This window comes from Musca autumnalis, unplaced genomic scaffold (assembly GCF_047663935.1).
Source record: "Musca autumnalis isolate F117 unplaced genomic scaffold, ASM4766393v1 scaffold_5, whole genome shotgun sequence".
NCBI lineage: Eukaryota > Metazoa > Arthropoda > Insecta > Diptera > Muscidae > Musca > Musca autumnalis.
The window spans coordinates 82,232,119-82,253,710 of NW_027412088.1; the positions used below are offsets into that span (position 1 = coordinate 82,232,119).

At 36.2% G+C, this 21,592-nt stretch overlaps 1 protein-coding gene across 1 annotated transcript in view; it reads left to right on the top strand.

Moving 5' to 3' along the window:
• The first annotated feature begins 432 nt into the window (after positions 1 to 432).
• Positions 433 to 21,592, top strand: part of stan (Protocadherin-like wing polarity protein stan) — a 228,675-nt gene continuing 207,515 nt past the window's right edge. The window contains exon 1 of the mRNA XM_073989243.1: positions 433 to 470. The gene's annotated coding sequence lies outside the window, so the exon portion shown is untranslated. The remainder of the gene's footprint in view (positions 471 to 21,592) is intronic.

Below are 21,592 nucleotides of genomic sequence, written 5' to 3' on the forward strand. Positions count from 1 at the left end.
CTATAAAATTTAAGACAAATCTGCCCGTAAGCTGTTTCTACTTACAACACCCTTATATATTTAAATACATTTCTACATATACATACATATCAATAACTCAATACACATTTGTATTCCAATGCAATCTAGTTCACATGTAAATACATAGATCGTGCCATTTGAAAATTTATCTGCTGATTTGATAAGAGTTCGAAACCTAATTAGCTTTTCATGAAATTTTGTAATTTACCAATTCTATGCCATCCATGCCACCAACCAAACTAATTTCCTATTGACTTTACGCGTGAATATATGATTCATGAGCGATAATGTAATTACATTTGCATTATTTGCACACATCGTCATACAACAACTGTGTATATGTTCTTGTAACGTACAATATATCACAAATGTATACATACGTAAATATGTAATAAATTTTATTTTCTTGTCATTGCAGATTTGTTTAACTGCTCAAAAATAATATTGTGGTAAGTAAATGAGAAAAATTGGAAGGCTTGAAAAAAAGCGATTCAAGCTTTAAATTTATAAAAGAACAAGTCTTGAAAAAATTTTGGGTAAACGTGAAAAATAAACATAAAATAGACATAAATGAGTAAAAAAGCGTTAAGTTCGGCAGGGCCAACCTTTGAAATACTTGAAATACATATTAGTTAATTTTCCTTCATGTCCACAATTTTAAATAGAGATATTTTGTGACACCACAAACATCCCAGATGGGAAAAGGGAGACTTCTCTCATATCAATGAGTGCACCCCGATTCATATTAGTGATATGCCTTTATAAGGTGAGAAAACGTATTAAAACATTTCTTTAATCGGGCGCCACGGGACAATTGGGGAAGTTTTGTGACCACTGGGAACATAAAATTTCAAATAACAGGTAGTTCATTAAAAAAGTAGTTCAATTTCTCGAAATACCGTTATATGGGGGCAATGCCAAAACATGTGACACTGAGAACGACAAACGTCAAATAACAGGAAGTTCGGTCAAAAAATTTTGCTTAAACCTCGAAACACCGAAAATCGGGAGGTACCATTATATGGGGCTATACCGAAACATGGACAATTTTTGGTGGAGATATTTTGTGACCGCTGGGAACCTCAAATGTTAAATTGCAAATAGGTCGGTCCAAAAATATAGTTAAAATCCCCCAAATACCGAAATTCGGGATGTACCGTTATATAGGGGGTATACCGAAACATGGACCTATGTTAACGATTTTTGTTGGAGATGCTTTGTGACCACAGGGAACCTTAGATATTAAATAACAGGTAGTTCGGATAAAATGATGTAGCTAAAATCCTCAAAATACCGAAAATCCGAAGTTACCGTTATATGGGGGCTATACCGAAATATATACCTATTTTAACAATTTGTGGTGGAAGGCTATACCAAACAATGGACCTATGTTGAAAATGTTTGGTGAAGATATTTTGTGACCACCGGGAATTTCAAATGTTAAATTACAGGTAGTTCTTTTTTTAGATTCACTTTGGCAGTTTTATTGAGATGTGTGTTTACTTGCTATTTGTATGTTAGTCAAGTTTAGTCTCATATTTGTTGTTTTCAAATTTAAAAACAACAAATTTAAGGTGGGATGTTGTTAAAATTGATTACTTTTGGGGATGGCAGAGAAAACTAGTTTCGTCCAACGCCACTTGGACTCCAGTTCTCTTAGTTCTTTGTATTGAAACAAAGAACCCTTCCCCAATTTTATGACGACTCGAGCTCAAGAATAAGTGTGACTGATGAATTCGTTTAAATGCGAATTCAACCGAAACACCTAAAAACTCTCGTAGCCGCATATCTAAACCAAATTAACTACTCCCCATACATGTTGTTCGGTAAAAACAAAATTGCTAAACCCCTCAAAATAACAAAAATCGGGAGGTATCGTAATATGGGGGCTATTCCAAAACATGGATCTACATATGTAAAATTTTTTTTGTGGAGACAACTGTGACTACTGGGAGCTTGAAACGTCAAATTGCAGGTACTTCTGTCAAAAAGGTAACCAAAATGCTAAAAATACCGAAAAGCGGGAGATACTGTTATATGGGGGCTATACCAAAAATATGGTACTATGTTGTCAATTTTCGGTGGAGATATTTTGTGACTTCTGGGAACCTAAAACGTCAAACTACAGGTAGTTCGTACAAAAATTTTAGCTAAAATTCTCAAAATACCGAAAATCGGCAGGTACGGTTACTATTAGGGCTATACCGAAACATAGAACTATGTTAACAAATTTTGGTGGAGATGTTTTATGACCACTGGGAATCTCAAATGTTAAATTACAGGTACTTCGGCCGAAAAAAATTTAGCTTAAAATTTGAAATACCGAAATCGGGAGGCTATACCGAAACGTGGGCCCATCTTCGAACTGCCCATTTGCGGCCTGCTTATGACAAAAATACAACCGGGTGCAAAAATATAGCGTTCTAGCTCAATTATTGCGGACGCTAGAGTGATTACAACAGACTGATATGGCTATATCGACACCGAATTTTATCCTGATAAAGAATATATATTTTATTTTCTGAGCAATATTCGTTTCAGGAACCAAGATATATTGTTTATAGTTGTTATTTATACACTAGCAGACCCGGATCCGCGTTGCTGGCCCATCGTATTGAGTTTTAATTACAACTTTTTATAGACTTTATGCTTTACAATTAAAAAAATGGGTTTTTATACCCTCAGCATTAATGCTAACGAGGGTATATACACCTTCATACTGGCAAAATGTGCCTCATCCAAATAATGGTTTTCAGACTATTTGGAGTTGATTTAGCTTAGCTTTTGGCTTTCGTAATATTTTGCCCAAACTTAGTTTAAGTTCTAAGATGGGTTATATCGGTCCACTCTTCTGGTACCTCCCCCACAAAAGTTCGAAAATGTTCGGAAAATTTGTGCGCACGATAACTCTTGAAGGGAGTAACCGATTTGGCCCACACTTTGTACATCGTGAAAGTTCTACCAGACTTAGACGAAGTTTAAATATGGACTCAATTGGTCCACTCCTTCGGGTACGTCCCACACAAAATTTCGGAAAGGTTCAGTTTAGGAGCTGCTCTCGAATTGCTTTGATTTTTGTTGTAACAACATTTATTCACTGTCCTCCATACGACGTTACAAGTTTCATAAGGGGCAAATCCATACTTCCTGAGAAAATAGCCTGAAAGGTGTAAAAAAACCCCAATGACACCGTGTGTAGTGGTAGGAGCGCCAGATAAATCTCGAACGGACATGCCAATTAGGTCCAAAATTTGGCCTTCGTAATATTTTGTCAAAACATAGTTTTTCGATGATAAACCATGTCGGTCCACTCTTTCAGGTACCTCCCTCACCAAAATTCAAAAATATTCTGAAAAAAAATATGGGCACGATAACACTTGAAGGGAGTGACTGATGTAATCCATACTCTGCACATCCTAATATATCTACCAGATATAGATCAGGTTCGAATATAGACTATATTTGTCCACTCCTTTGGGTACCTCCCACACAAAATTTCGGATAAGTTCACTTTAAGACCTGCTCTCGAATCACTTTGATTTTTGTTGAAATTATTTGCATTCGCTACCTCCATTACGACGATAAAAGTTTTTTCAGGGGCAGATCCATATTTCGTGGGAAAACGTCCCGAAAGGTGTAAAAAGCCCTATGTCACCATATGTGGCTCTTGAACTGTTCTACCGATTTGGTGCAACATTTGGTCTTCGTCATATTTTATCCAAACTTAGTTTCATGGGGCAATACCGGTCCCCTACTTCCGGTACTTCTCCCCAATATTTAAAAAATGTCACTAAAATGTTAGGACCAACCAATTTGGTCCAAACTTTGGATCTCCTAATATTTTGTCAAAATTTAGTTTAACTTCTAAAGTGGCCAATATCGGTCCTCCTTAAGGGTACCTCCCCCTCAAAAGTTCAACATTTGTGTTAATTCCTAATCCACATTTTTGTCGGCAAGTTCAAATGTTAAAAAAGGGCCACAAAATTCTGAAGAGACGCTAAATACATATTATCTGTCCGTAGATGAAAGTTTCAATTCACATTGGCTGAGGGTATACCTCTGTCCGCAAAGCCGACTGACACTTTTTTACTTGTTTCTACCTCATTTCTTTGGGTCCATTGTAACACCAGTTATTCATTGACCTTTCTTTTCTCTTACAGGCTTTGTCGGATTTTTTCGCCCATTGCTGCTGTTTAGGATTTATTATCGTCCCTATCTTTATCCTAAAGCAATCTTACTATAAAAGTTTAAAAAATGGTAAACTCGAATTCTCCCACTTTTTGAGACATATATCGAGCCCTTCCCGCGAAAATGATGTAAGCGACATTTTTTCGATTTTCGTTTTTTTACGGAAATCTATGAAGAAAATTCCAACACACCATCTCCCAAATTTTTAGAACTCAGCCATGTACCGTTACGAAATTATAGCAAAAACAATTTTGATGTAAGCGCCATTTTTGCTTTTTGTGTACATTTGTTTGTGACAGCGAATTGTCGCTTACATCAAATTGCACATTTACATACCATGTCGTTATTCAACTATATTACAAGAAATACGTTTTAATCTTATAATTCTTCGAATAAATACTTGCTATAAAATTAGTGTGCTTTGTTTTTAAATTGTAGATAAGAATTACTCTAAAAATGATTTGTTTCAAATAATTTTTTTTGATGTAACCGCCACTTCTCAAAGTAAAAGCCTGATTGCGTGACAGCGAAAAAGATGTAAGCGACACAAACTACCGTTATATTGAAGATATTCCACAATTTTTTTATTTTTTTCAGTAAATAGGATTTAATAACAGAACTATACCAAATTTGAATAAACAATTTTGGTTATATCAAAAGTTATTCAATAAAAACCGTCTCCTGTAAAATTAGCTTTTTGTCGCTTACACCTTTTTCGCGGGAAGGGCTCGATATGTTTTTAGTTTTTCATGGCTGATGGACCGTTGAACCTCACCATTAAGGAAATTTGTAAATATAGAGTTTAGGTAGTGCCAAAGAAATTTTCGATCAGAGTGTTTCTTTGCGCACGTATCTATTTGAGCTAGCAATTGACACTTGGGTATAAAAAGTTTCTTGTTGAAAAACAAGAAATAAGGGAACTGATGAAGATCTGTGGCGAGATCTGAAACTATAGTATTCCCTGCCTTACCCCTTGGTAAACATCGCCAATTTTTCCCACTAATAAATTAAAGTTGTTTTAATAACATATTAAAACAACGACTATGGGATTAAGCCTGACTATTTTGAAAAACAAAATAGAAGTCGTCATCCCAAACAAAAAACGCCAACCCTCCTATATAGTTTTTCTTAATAGGGGAGATGACGCGCCACCTCCGAAATTCATGACTACATGTACCACGGCACATTCCACATAATTTCATGAAAATAGTTTCGTTAGTTTTCGAGATATAACGTATTTAAAAAGTGGTCGGGACTTCGGCCACCAAGAAAGAACGGAGGCGCAACCACCGTTGTCTCTAATTTGCAAGCCGATGCACTCATGAGTTTAGTAAATATAGTGATTATAAAACGATAGGCCCCCGAAATTCGTCTACAAATATATAGCATTTTTGAGCAAAGGACATTCCTGAACATTCTCTTAAAATTTCATGAAATTAGGTTCGACAGTTTTGGAGAAATAATTTATTGAAAAGAGTAGGCGTGATCATCAGTCCTAAGGAAAGGATCAAAGTCGGGCGGGGCCGACTATATGATACCCTACACCACTGTGAATAGGTAACATATATATGTGAGTTAAATCCAAATGTGAACAGATTACGATACAATTTGGCACATATATTTCTAGGCCAAATACCGTCACATATTCCAAATTTCATCAAAATAATACATACATAGCGTCTTTGGTGCACAAAATACCAAAAATCGGCCAAAAATATATATGGGAGCTATATCCAAATCTGAAACGATTTTGATATAATTTGGCACATTAGACCAAATTCCGTCACACATTCCAAATTTCATTGAGATGGGACATATATAACGTCTTTCGTGCACCAAATACCAAAAATCGGCCGAAAATTTATATGGGAGCTATATCCAAATCTGAACCAATTTTGGTATTATTTGGCACATTTATCTATAGACCTAATTCCGTAACACATTCCAAATTTCATAAAAATTGGGGAGATACAGCGTGTTTGGTGCATCAAATACCTCAAATCGGCCGAAAATATATATGGGAGCTATAACCAAATCTGAACCGATTTTCACCAAAAGCAATAGCGTTCTTCATTAGGCTAAACAAATGATCTTCCCTAATTTGCAGCCAAATCGAACAATAAATACGACCTGTACTTTGTGAACGGACGGACGGACATGCATAAATCGACTCAGAAAGTGATTCTATACATATCCCTAAAAGGAACTATGGGTCTATCACTTTTCCTTAGGCATGTTACATACAAATGCACTAACACATAATACCCTTACCACAGGGTGGTGTAGGGTATAAAAATGTGGTGCGGAATTTTGGCTCCAAATATGTACCTTGGATCGGAGACACAACCCCATTGCCTCCCAAAATCAATGCTGAAACCGATATAATCATAAGTTTGACATATACATGTAGCGTTTAGAAGAAAGGTTGTGGAAAGGTACCCCACCTCCTCCGAAATCCATAAAATATACATTACCACGGTAAACCTTGAGCATTTGCTGCAAATTTTATGGAAATCGGTTAAGTAGTTTTGGAGATATAACATATTTTAAAAATGTAGGCGTGGTTGGATCTTTATGCCCCGATATGATAAAAATATGGCAAGCACTCCGCCCCTTCCGAAATTCAACTAAATTTGAAGCCTATTTTAACCGGGGCCATCCCTGTACATTCCCTGGCATTTTCAGGAACATCGGTTCAGTAGTTTTTTATAGAAAAGATAAAAATTGAAAATTGAAAAAAGTGGGCGTGGTCAAATTTTCTTTCTAAGCCGGATTATGGCGCACCTTTTACAGAAAGAGTTATCCAAATCGCCCAGCCGTTATCAACTGGTGCCATTACCAAAGAACGACATTTGATTTTTATTTATATAGATATAGCATTTTTAAAAAATAGGGTATAGGGGAAGTACCGCGCTCCTTCCGAAATTCAACTAAATGTGTAGCCTATTTTAAACGGGGGTCATCCCTGTACATTCCCTGGCAATTTTCTTTGCATAAAACCCCAAGCCGGGTTATGGCGCACATTTTATCGATATCGGTCCATTTTATAGAAATCGGTGCAGCCGTTCTCAACTGATGACATTACCAACAAACGACATTTGATTTTTATTTAAATAGATTTGTATGGTTTTCAATGAAAATTAACTTTTTTAAATTCATTACTGAATGTGCTAAGTACGCAAAAGTAATGCCTTTCAGAGCACATTTAAATATATTTTCAAGTAGATTTATGTTAATATACATATCTTTGAATTTATACAAATATGTTTCTGTTTTTAATTTCCATTTCCATGAAACTTCTCCCATCCTTGATGATGATGTCCTTAAGCAAGCAAATGCCAATTATCGCAACTGCCTGCATAAAAGGTTCCTAGTAAATATAAATCCATGCATCCAAACCTGTTTCCGCATGTAAATCATTTAAGTTTTTAAAGCAAATGTGCTAACAATCTGAATCCAAAAAGTAAACTATACAGAACAACATTCTGGCCATTTGGCATGGCATTAACAAGTCCAAGGGAAAAACGCCGGCGTTGTTGTTCTTCTCTTAATTTCATTAAATATTTAATGACTTTTTAAAGTATTAAAAATAAATAAGGTAACTGGGGATTGATATGAAAAAAAAAAAAACACATAAACAAAATACAATTTACATTCACTTACCCTCCTGGGTAAAGAGCTATGAAAAAATACCTAGTATGTAGGAATGTGAGTAGATATGTATTTGTTTGCAAGGTGTATTAGTTTTTATTACAGTGTGCTGCCGCCCACCCATTTAATGTCCATCCAATTTACTGTAAAGCGCCATGTCATGATTTAATGGTCTGTGTGAAAGTTGATTTTCATTAGTTTTAAACAATTTGACAGGACTAATTGAATTTTAACATACAAAAGAAGTTTTTGTTTGTTTTTTCTGTGTTTTTATGCTGGTGAATTTTTTATGATTCTGCTTGCTTTTTATGATGTTCAACAGAAATCAGAAAGCCAACGTCAAAACGTATTACTCTGGCGGTAAAAAAATTTATTTGTTTATTCACCTTTTACGTAATAAATGTAATATAAAACCAATAAGGAAACGAGGAACGCGTGGCGGATCCGACAATAATATATCTTACCTCAATCTGCATATTTGGCAGAAATGACCACACTTGTGAGGTGCAGTTCTACATAGACAACATGTGCTTTCCCATACAAAATAGCATCATAGCAATGAGTTGATAACACTGTGTGTAATTTTTTGTGTCATGGAAAATTAACCACATTCTGACACCGCAGCGTGATAGAAGACGAAAAATAAGAAGACACGTGTCTCGGCGTTTTTCCCTGTTACTTCGAATTTCGCGGTTATGGGCCCCCAAAAACCTGGGGCCTTGATGTCAAAAAGGACCATTTTGTAAGGCTCATATCTTCTAAACCGCTAAAAATGTTGGTTTACTGGTGGAGGCAAAGTTGTAGCTCTCATTTTAAAGAAAAATAATTGTGAAGACATAAAATCCATTCAACCTTATCTTCAAGGTCAAAATCGTTAAGGTCAAGTTTCCGTTATAATTTTTTCTCAGATTTTGGCCTACAGATATCAAACCGATCAAAATTGAATCAAACAACTAACTACAAAAATATACCTTAGATCTCAATAAACAACTTTCTAGAACATACGAACCCTGTAGAAATGGTTCTTAAAGGTCAAAATAGCAAAACAAATGCAATTTTTATTTTCTTTTTTCGGTTTCGGCTCCATAGAAATTAAACCATTCAAAATTCAAGAAAACATTCAACCACAATAATGTAGCGAATATATCAGTATACAACTTTGTGGAACATCAGAGTCCACTACGAACTGTTCTTAAAGGTCAAAATAGCAAAAAAACTTTAGAAAATATTCGATTTTTATACTTTTTTCTCCGATTCTGGTTCATAGATACCGAACCGTTCAAAATTCAAGAATACAAGCAACTACAAAAATGTCCCTAAGATCTCAGTTAACAACTTCCTAGAACATATGAACATTCTAGGAACGGTCCTTCATGTTCAAAATGCACTAACAATTATATTATGGTTAATGCTCAGGTCTGGAAATAACAAACTGTTCAACACTCTAGAAAATTTGAAAGGTTTGTTATTTACGGACCTGACCAGGAAAGAATGAGTAAAACTAATGGAATTTTGAGCTTAAAGGGCCGCTCCTAGAATGTTCATATGTTCTAGGAAGTTGTTAACTGAGATCTTAGGGACATTTTTGTAGTTGCTTGTATTCTTGAATTTTGAACGGTTCGGTTTCTATGGACCAGAATCGGAGAAAAAAGTATAAAAATCGAATATTTTCTAAAGTTTTTTGCTATTTTGACCTTTAAGAACAGTTCGTGGTGGACTCTGATGTTCCACAAAGTTGTATACTGATATATTCGCTACATTATTGTGGTTGAATGTTTTCTTGAATTTTGAATGGTTTAATTTCTATGGAGCCGAAACCGAAAAAAGAAAATAAAAATTGCATTTGTTTTGCTATTTTGACCTTTAAGAACCATTTCTACAGGGTTCGTATGTTCTAGAAAGTTGTTTATTGAGATCTAAAGTATATTTTTGTAGTTAGTTGTTTGATTCAATTTTGATCGGTTTGATATCTGTAGGCCAAAATCTGAGAAAAAATTATAACGGAAACTTGACCTTAAAGATTTTGACCTTGAAGATAAGGTTGAATGGATTTTATGTCTTCACAATTATTATTCTTTAAAATGAGAGCTACAACTTTGTCTCCACCAGTAAACCAACATTTTTAGCGGTTTAGAAGATATGAGCCTGACAAAATGGTCCTTTTTGACATGAAGGCCTCAGGTCTTTGGGGGCCCATAACCGCGAAATTCGAAGTAACAGGGAAAATCGCCGAGACACGTGTCTTCTTATTTTACGTCTTCTATCACGCTGCGGTGTCAGAATGTGGTTAATTTTTTTCGTGTCGCACAGTGTAATTCTCTCACGATAAACACACGTTTTTGTGTTAATGTTATTATTTTGGGTGGCACTGCTTAACAACAATACTGGTAATATTGGCCAGTATTGTGCCCCAAATAAGAATATGTGTTTTCACATCGACCATCTAAAGCTTTGAAACAGGGAAGACATTGTGGTCTTTTAAAAGAAGGTCTTGAGGCCCTCTATGAGAAGTGCTTCTATAAGTAGATCTTGTTGTCTTCTAAAAGAAGTCCTGGTTTTCTATGGAAAGACCAGGTGATTCACGAGAACGTGATAGTCTTTTAAAAGACGACATTTGCTTGTCTTGTGTTGTTCTATAAGAAAATATTGCGGTTTTCTACAAGAAGAAGACCTGGTGGTCATCTAAGAGAATACCTTGTGGTCTTCTATAAGATCATGTTGTTTTTCATAAGCAACCTTCTTGTTTCCTATAATAAAACTTGGTAGTTTTCAATAGCATGGCAAGGTGTTATTCTATGAAAAAACTTAATAAGAAGACTTGATGGTCTGCTATAAGAAGGCCATGTGGACGAAGACCTTGTGGTCTTCGTTGGGTAAGTGTGGTAGTCTTCTACAAGAAAACCTTAAAAAACCTATAAAAAACCTGGTGGTCTTCTAAAGACGATCTTGTGGTCTTCTATATGAAGACCTTGTGGTCTATTAAAAGACCAGCTTGCCTTCCATAAGAAGACTTTTTGGTCTAAAAGAAAACCTGTTTGTCTTCTATAATAAAGCATAAGAAGACTTCAGAAGATATATTAGTCAACTTTAAGGAGATCTTGTAGTTCTCTTTAAGAAGACCTAGTGGTATTCTGTAAGAATGATATATGGTTATCTTTAAAAATACCTACGAGAAAATCTGGTAGTCTTCTACAAGAGGACCAGGCAGTATTTTATGCGAAGACCTGGTTGACTTCGAAAATATGACCTGGTGACCTGTTAAAATATGACCTGGAGACCTGTTAATATATGACCTTTTGTTCTTCAACTTAAAGATCGTATGGTCTTCTATAAGAATACCTTATTGACGTCTATACGAAGACCTGGCAGTTGTTTTTAAGAAATCCCTATGGTCTTCTATAAAAGGTCCTAGCGGGGTTCTTTAAGAACGGTCTACTATAAGATGACCTGGTTATTTTCTAAAAGAATAACGCGCGAGTAAAACGCCGAAGGCAAAAATATTTTTGAAAATATATGTATTTAAACAGACTTAAAAATATTTTCATTGCATTGAAGCAAGGAACTCTACCCGAATTTTATGACCGACGAATTCGTTTAAATGCCGTTATATGGGGCCTGTAATAAAACATGGACCTATGTTGACAGTCTTTGGTGGAGATGTTTTGTGACCACTGGGGACCTTAAGTGAAAAATTGCAGTCAAATAATGTAGGTAAAATCCCAAAAATACCGAAAATGGGAAGGTACCGTTTGATGGGGCCTATACTAAAACATGGACCTATGTTGACGGTTTTTGGTGGGCATGTTTTGTGACCACTGAGAACCTCAAATGTAAAATTGCAGGTAGTTCGACCAAATAATGTAGCTAAAATTCTCAAAATACCGAAAATCGGGAGATTCCGTTACATGGGAACTATACCAAAACATTACTCTATGACCATATCTTTTGTTATATAAGTTTGTTGATCACTAGGAACGCTGAATGTCAAACTATAGCTGATTCGGTTTGAAAGTGTGACTAGAAACGGCAAAATACCTGAAATCGGGCGGTACCGTTATATGGGTTATATGGGGGCTATACGCTGATCAAGAATATATATACTCTATAGGGTCGCAAATGATTATTTCAATGCGTTACAAACGGAAAAACAAACTTAATATACCCACCATACTATAGTGGAGGGTATAAAAACTCGTTGAGAGTTATGTCTGGTTTTTTTTTTTTTGGAGTTATGTCCGCTTTGCTTCACGGAAAATCATTTTCGGAGTTATGTCCGGGCACCCTTATATGCGAAGTCCTTATGGTCTTCTACAAGGTGACCTGGTGACCTTTTATAAGATGACCTTATGGTATTCAATGACATGACCTGAGGGTCTTCTATGTGATGCTATATGACCTGGTGGTCTTTTATGAGTAGACTTTGTAGACTTCTATACGAACACTTTGGAGACTTCTATAGGAAGAGCTTATGGTATTCTATAAGTAGACCCGGTAGTCTTTCATAAGAAGACCTTGTGGACTTATATAAAGAAGACCTTGCGGACTTCTATAAAAAAACACCTTTTATAAGAAAACCTTTCATTCGTTCATAATAATAAGACTTGGTGGTCTGCAATGAGATGACGTGGTGGTTTTCTATGCGATGTCATATGACCTGGTGATCTTCTATGAAAGTACCCGGTGGTCTTTTATTAGTTGGCGTAGGGATCTGGTGGTTTCTACGAAAAGTATTGTTGATCTTCTTAAAGAATGTCTTCTTGTGGTCTTTTATAAAAAGCTTTCTATCAGACGATATTTTCTATGAGGACTTGGTGGTCTTAAATGACGTGGTGGTCTTCCATAGGAAGATCTGATGGCCTTTTATGAGAAGACTTGGTGGTCTTCTATAAAATGACATAGTTGACTTATACAGGACCCCTTTGTGGCCTTATATAAATAGACATTTTGTGGTATCAATGTAATGGCCTGGGGTGACCCCCAGTTTGAATGTCCAGTAAAAGATATTTTTATATCCTCAGACTTTAGGCTAAAGAGGTATATACACTTTGATACGACCACAAGTGTGCCTCATCGAAAAAATGGTTGTAGATCCTAAGTCACGTACGTCCGTCTGTCTACCGGGCTAGCTGATGCGCACGATAACTTTTGAACGGATCAACACATTCGTTCAGAAATTAAGTATTGGTAATATTCAACTTTGCACATCGTATCGGCTTGGAATATGAACTACGTCGGTCCACTCTTTCGGGTACCTCCCTCACAAAATTCGGAAAAATTGAAGCTTAAGAGCACTTATCGGATCGTTTTGACATCTTTTAGCCTTGCGGTCCCTTTCTTCAAAAGTCTAGGTTTTGTTTTTCAACAGCACTTGACTCAACAACAGGGTTTTTTATACCTTTCAGGCTATTTTCTCAGGAAGTATGGACCTGCTGCTGATGAAACTTGTACCGTCGTATGGGGGGAAGTGAATACAAGTTGCTATAACAAAAACGAAGCGATTCAAGAACAGGTCCTAAACTGAACTCTCCACCAAAAGACGACTGCCGCGATTGTCTCGTCAGCACCTCCTTTTATATCTGCTGGTAGATGACCGTCGTTTGCTTTACTTCTCATCGACGTACTAAATCTTAGTGTGACCATTAACGCCAGGTGATCCCATCATTGTTCATTAGTTTCTGGACTTACCACAAGGGGGCATTTTGACCGTTAATTTTGAATTTAACATTTGAAATAGATACATTTCGGTAGATAAAGATTTCAATGTAATCAAAAAGAAGTACCACGACATTTGAACGTTACACGCTTTCTTTAAAAATGATTCAAGGGTTAGTATAAAACCGTTTACAAGTTATGATAAATTTTGCAATTCTTGCCAGCATACAAACCAAGAATATATTTTTCAATTTGTAGGCCGTAAATAAATCCCACACAATTCTATAATTGTTTTGACCGAGAATTATAAAGGCTTTATTCACAAACAAACAAAAATCCTTAAACCTTTCAGCAAAAATTTACATTTTTCCCAATCGTTAATGGTATTTATTTGAATTGCAACCTAATACCATTGTCTGACCATAGACAAAAATAACATACACAAATCCAAAAGTATACAAAAATCCTAAACTCAAAACAGAACGTGTCTGTTTAAAGATTTAAAAGATTAAAAATTACACAAATTGTGCAAATTTTTGTGTTTAACCACGAAAAGTGGTAACCAAGAGAGAGTGAGCACGGACACGTTCCCAATTAATATTTTGTTATACCACATAAGCCAGGTGATTTAAATAGAAGCAAAGGATATTCTATAACTACGAAATAAAATACATTTTTTCGTTACTTTATTTTATTTGTTTTTTAACAAAGGTTATACAATTTCAATATTATCTGTTGTCCTTTGTTGGAGGGGTTTTTTGCGTAGTAACAAAGAACATTTATTTTATACTCCTCAAATACTTAATCGCTGAGATAAGTGCTACGTAAAATATATTCAAGCTCAATAAACTTTAAATGTTATTTAAAAATATTTTATTTCCCAACACATTTACACAAAAATCACACGCGCGCACTCATATATAGAAATAAATTAAACGAAAAAAACAATTTCAATTTTATTTATTTTTGTTTTTCATTAAATCTTGTGTAATTTTTTGTGCAACAACGCTAACCATAACGTACTTTTATTTTATGTTTTATTTTCACATCCTAGTTGTTTTGCTTTCATTTGCACCATGTAGAGAGCTAACATCCGGATATTGAAGGTGTTATATTTTTTTTATATTTTTCAAAATAATATCATTCAATAAATATTTATTGATAATATTTTCAGTTTGATTATTGTTCGTCAACGTTTATTTTATTTCAACGTTGAAGAATACATTTCACACATTTCGAATATTCTCCAAAGGGAGCGAGCGTATTGAGGATATATGGGCAAAATTGAATTGTAGCGAGGCAGGAAGAAACAGAATTGGAAACAAGTAAAAACGTGTTAAGATCGACAGAACTTTTTAGACCCTCCATCACGCGAGTTGTACTGAATCAAAGGGAAATAATAATTTTAATTTAGTTTATGAAAGTACTAAGTTTCTCCACCACAGTGTTCCTACCAAAACTTTTGCACCGTATTGACAATTTTCCGAATACAACTTTTGTATCTACATTTTGGTCTGAAAATGTGCCAAAGAACCCACGAAATACAAAAAATCGGGCGTACCGTTGATCTATACCGACAGTTCTCTGTAGTAATGTACTACTTCTCTAGCGAAGACTAAACTCCAAATTTCAGCCGTTTTGGTGTGTTAATGTGGGCAGAACTCTTGAGTTTATTTTGGCCTGCACAACTAGGGATAAACTCTTAAGTTCGGCCTCTAGTTACTTCATTTGAAACTAAGCTATTTCAAGATAATTTTCCCTTGTACTTTCCTTATGAGTTTTGACAATTTAAGTATAGGCCTTAATCTGATAAATGCAATTTCTCCTACATTAACAACACACCTATACATACATTAGTAGGCCTATTCTGAAACTTTTATCGATTGAAAAGTTGTTAAAATTTCATTTGTTTTTGTAACAACTACAAAACAAACTAATGAAATTGTTGTAAAATAAACAATGAGTAAAGTTGTTAAAAAGTTATAGGCTCCTAGGGTTATGACATTTTTACTTTTTTTCAAAAAATGACTTCCTGCCCCCCTATTCAGTAACTTTTTAACAACTTTACTCATTGTTTATTTTACAACAATTTCATTTGTTTGTTTTGTAGTTATTACAAATACAAAGGAAATTTTAACAACTTTTGAATCGATAAAAGTTACAGAATTCCTATACTGAAGTGAGAATGAATGAACTTTTGCCCATTAATGACTTATAACATTTATAACATTTATTCTATTTAAGCATTAAAGCAGGTGATGCACAATCCATTACAATTTTTTTGAAAAAATATTATGAAATGAAAACAGAATTTTTTGAAAAAAAAAAAACAAGTAAGAACGGCTTTAAGTTCGGCCGGGCCGAACTTGTTATACCCTCCACCACAAGTTGTATTGAAGTAAAATGGAATAATTTGTTTCCTTTCGTGTATGAAGAAGACTTAATACTAAATTTCAGCAATTTCGGTTAAACAATGTGAGGCACCATTCTATGGGGGCTATTTCAACACGTCGATCTATACCGACAAATTTCTTACGGAAAGTTTTTAGGCTCAAAGAAGACTAAATACCAAATTTCCTATATTTCATTTTGGTGGAATGTTGAAGACACAACCTTCAAAATACGAACAATCGAAAGGTAGCTTCCCATGGGGGCTTTATGAAGGCGTGGACCTATACCGACAAATTTAAAGAGGAAGTTTGAGTACCCCAACGAAGTCTAAATACCAAATTTCAGCCACTTCGGTGGAATATTGAGGCCACAACGTTCAAAATACCGAAAATCGGGAGGTACCTTTCTATGGGGGCTATATGAAGGCATGGACCGATACCGACAAAGTTCTGGGGGAAAGTTTTATACCACCAACGTAGACTAAGTACCAAATTTCAGCCATTTCGGTGTGATAATGAAGCGAAAACCTTCAAAATACCGAAAATCGGGAGGTACCGTTCTATAGGGCTATAAGAAGGTGTGGACCGATACCGACAAAATTCTGCGATAAAGTTTTGTACCCCTAAAGAAGGCTACGTACCAAATTTTAGCCATTTTGGTAGGATAATGAATCTAAAACCTTCAAAATACCGAAAATCGGGAGGTACCGTTCTACAGGGGCTATATGAAGGTGTGGACCGATACCGACAAAATTCTAGGGGAAAGTTTTATACCCCTAAAGAAGACTACATACCAAATTCGTTGCATCTCAATACGTTTAACTATATTCATGTCTTTGTATAGCTGTTATAGCTCGTGGTTCATACAGTGTTGCCGCGTGGACAAAAATCATAAATTGTTATGTTAACTTTTACATATGTTTATGATTTTTTCTTACAGTAAACACATCCGGTACAACGAATCTGAAAGAATTTTGTCGATATGTGCATCCATAATGAAGTTATAGCCCTTGAAATATGAAAAATATTTCCCAGGTAATCTAAAGCGGTAATCATATGAAAATTAGACAATTTTTAAAATAACATTTTCTGAAAAGTTTGTTGATAAAATTAAAAGTTTTGGATGGGGATTTGATGGGTGGGCTATAAATATAAAATTTTAGTACAAAAAGTTGCCATCAACTGCACTTGGGCAATGTACCGTTATCAAGAAATCAAAATTTAAATTTGATAAAAAAAATCAAATTCTAATTATTTAGTAGAGCAGATCTTTTGATTGCCACCTATTGCCACCTCGGCTCTTGTTTTCCGTTAATTGGACATCTCTTCCAAATAAAAATGTGCAAAAACTTTCTGCCCATCCCTGCAACCTTCTGAGATATATCGGTTCAGATTTTATATAACCCCCATATATATCTTTTCCCGACTTAGCTACAACTTGTTCAATTTTGATCGGATAGCCTTCAAATTTAGTACGTGTTATTTTCTTAGGCCCCTAAATAGCTACACCGATTTTCATAAAAATCGGTTCAGATTTGGATATAGCCCCCATATATATCTTCCCACGATTTTACTATAATTCGCTCAATTTTTGATGAATAGTCTTCAAGTTTAACATGGGTTGTTCTTCAGGCCCCTGTTCAGTTTTACCTTTGACCTAGGTTGATGAATGTTTGCACAAGTACTTATGAGGGCACAGGAATGAAAAAAATCAACTTTGGTCCATATCGGTTCAGGTTTTAATATGGCTTCGATATAAAATTTCGGCCGATGTCACTCAATTACGGATAATTACGTCATATTTTCTTGTTTAATCAATATCTCACATACATTGCGTGTTTAGTGAAAATATATATGAGCGCTATATCCAAATCTAAACCGATGTTTGTCAAAATCGGTGAAACTGAAAAAGACCTTAAGAAAACATCCCATGTTAAATTTGAAGGCTATGTTTCAAAAATTGATCGATTTATAGAAAAATCGGCGAAAGATATATATAGAGCCTATATCCTAATCTGTACCGATTTTTGCGAAATCAAATCAAAATCGGTAAAACTGAACAGTGGCCTGAGGAAACATACCATGTTAAATTTGAAGGCTATTCATCAAAAATTGAGCGATTTATAGCAAAATCGGGGAAAGATATATATGGGGGATATATCCAAATCTGAACCGATATGGACCAAAGTTGAAATTTTTCATTCCTATGCCCTTATGAGTACTTGTGCATAAATTCATCAACCTAGGTCAACTCCTTCTATTTTTGTCCACTTTTGTATGGAAGCGGCAACACTGTGCGACGCCGATATTCACCGTCAACGCAAATCAGCCCGTAGATCTTTCGAAGATTTTTCCACTCAAACACACCAAGCACTTCCCAATCTGCTTGTGCAAGTACCCATGCTTCAGAGCCATACATAAGCACGGGCAGTATCAGTGTTTTGTAGAGCGTTATTTTTGTTTGACGAAATGTGGCTTTGTTTTTAAACTGCTTACTTAAGCCAAAGTAGCATCTGTGGGCCAATACAATTCTTCTTTTTATATCACAACTGATGCCGTTTGCTGTGTTTAAGGCAGTGCCGAGGTATACGAAGTCTTTTACTACCTCAAAATTATAGGAACCAACTTTACCAGTAGGTCCGATCTCAATGGACGCATTGCGCGTCGACAGCTTGGTCTTCTCGCCGTTTACCGCCAGACCCACTGGAGCAGATTCTCCTTCAACTTTCATAAAGGTATCAGTTACTTATATTACTGATCGTCCCATGATGTCTATATCATCAGCATAAGCAAGTAACATGTGGCTATTGGTGTAGATTGTGCCACTTTTTTGACGTTTGCCTCTCGTATAAACTTTTCTAGCAGGTTGTTGAAAAAATCACACGCGATCTTCCTGCCAGATGGTGCTAACTAGCTGATGCATACACCTTATCAGCTTGTCGCTTCCGGTTTTGAACAGCTGGGCTAGTAAGCCATCAGATCCTCTGCCTTATTATTGTTTAGCCGGTTTATTGCTGACTTTACCTCATCTTGGCTGGGCGGTATCATTCAATACCATCTTCTGGGATTGGATCTGTGCTATCATCTTCTTCGCTACTATTGGATATCAGCAGATTGGAGAAATGTTCCATATCCTGAGCACGCTATCTGTATCTGTTACCAGATTACCTTGCTGGTCTCTACAGGAGGATGTGCCTGTACCAAAGCCACCTGTTTGATGTTTCCCTTTTTGGTAGAATTTTCGGACTTCATTCTGGATCCTGTACATCTCGATTTTTTCACACTTCCGCTTTTCCATTTCTCTCTTTTTCTTGCGGAAAAGAGGTTTCTCTTCTCTCCTTTTCTCCCGATAAATTTTAAAGTAGCTCTATGTGCCGCATTTTTCTCTTCGGTAGCAGCACGACACTCCTGGTCATACCATGAATTCCTTTGTGGAGGTCTTTGGTATCCAAATATGGATTTTGCGGCTGTTTGCATGGAGTGGACAATATTTTGCCATTGTGCCTATATGTTATCGGGACAAGGAGTTCTCTCATTAAGCAATTGGCCTAGTGGAGTGGAATATGTTTTGGCTATCTGTTGTGTTAGCAGCTTATCGATGCCCAACTTTCGCGTTGTGTCTGTTCGTGCTTTATTTGCAACGTTTAGACGGGTACGTACCTTTGCTGCAACAAGGTAGTGGTCCGAATCAATGTTTGCGCCTCGGAACGATCGTACATCCAACATGCTCGATGAATGTCTTCCATCTATCACAACATGATCAATTTGATTACTTGTTCTTTGATCTGGAGACAGCAAGGTACCCTTATGAATATCGAGATGATTAAATCAGTTAGTGCTAACTACCATGTTTTTTGCAGCTGCAAAGTCTATCAGCCTCATACCATTGTCAGAAGTTTCACTGTGGAGACTGAATTTGCCGACTGTTGGCCAAAGATATTGTACTTTCCAATTCTGGCATTAAAATCGCCTAGAATAATTTTAATGTCATGGGCAGGGCAACGGTCATAAGTTTCTTCTAAGCGCTCGTAAAATATATCTTTGGTCTGTTCGTCATTGTCTTCAGTGGGAGCATGAGCGCAAATAAAGCTGATGTTGAAGAATTTAGCTTTTATTCGAATTGCAGCAAGCCTTTCATTCACTGGAGTGAAGCTGGATACCAGATGTTTTAGTCTCCGACTAACTACGAATCCGCAACCAAACTCATGCTTTACGTCATGGCAGCTATAATACAGTGCGTCACCTTTAGGTGTTGTTGTGACGCCTTTCCCAATCCATCGTATTTCCTGCATAGCAGTAATATCGGCCTTGTACTTTTCAAGTACGTCTGCCAATGCGAAGACTGCACCTTCTCTATAAAGAGTGCGAACAATCCAGGTGCAGATTCGCAGATCATGGTCCTTAAAACGTTTGCGGGGTTCGTTAACTTTAGAGGTGTTTGTTTTTCTTTTCTTTCGTTTCTTCATAGTAGGCTGTTTTTTCTAGGGGAGGGTTACTAACCCGACGCCCAAACCCAAGTTTTTAACGTTCTTATGGGTGAACGCGCGGCACATTTTAGCTCAATACCTTTAACGGGTGTTAAAGGCAGTTCCCCGGGTGACACCACTTGAGATGAAACAAGTAAGAAAAGCGTTAAGTTCGGTCGGGCCGAACTTTTTATACCCTCCACCACAAATTTCAGCCATTTCGGTGGATTAATGTGGCCACATCCTTCAAAATACCGAAATTAGGAAGGTACCGTTCTATGGGGCTATATGATGGCGTAGACTTATACCTACAAATTTCTGGGGGAAAGTTTTATACGCCTAAAGAAGACTAAATACCAAATTTCAGCCATCTCGGTGTGACAATGAGGCTAAAACCTTCAAAATATCGAAAATCGGGAGATATCGTATTATGGGGGCTATATCAACACGTGGACCTATATAAACATTTTATGGTAGAAATGTTTCTTAGCCTCTGGAAACACAAAATACAAAGTTACAACCGATTCTTTGGTCAAATGGGTCTAATACATTCAAAATATATTAAAATGACGCGTACTTTATAAGGGGCCTTATGTGGGGCCTATACCAAAACGTGGACCTATATAACCCAACATTGGTAGGAATGTTTTCTGGCCTCTGAAGACACAAAATACCAAATTACAACCAATTCTGTGGTCAAATGGGTCTAATACATTCAAAATATATTAAAATGACGCGTACTTTATGTGGGGCCTTATATGGGGGCTATACCAAAACCTGGTCCTATATAACCCAACTTTGGTAGGAATATTTTTTGGCCTCTGGAGACACAAAGTACCAAATTACAACCAATTCGGTGGTCAAATGGGTCTAATACATTCAAAATATATTAAAATTACGCGTACTTTATGTGGGGCCTTATATGGGGGCTATACCAAAACGTGGACCTATATAACCCAACTTTGGTAGGAATATTTTTTGGCCTCTGGAGACACAAAGCACCAAATTACAACCAATTCGGTGGTAAAATGGGCCAAATATCTTAAAAATTCCTTAAAACGACGACGCGTCACGCGTCATTTTGTATGGGGGCTATACGAAAGCGTGGACCTACATAGCCCGCTTTCAATACCAAAAGTCCTACGTAAATATAACATATTTTCCCAAAATTTCATCAACCTACGTCAATCCGTTCGGACGCTAGAGTGATTTCCACAGACGGAC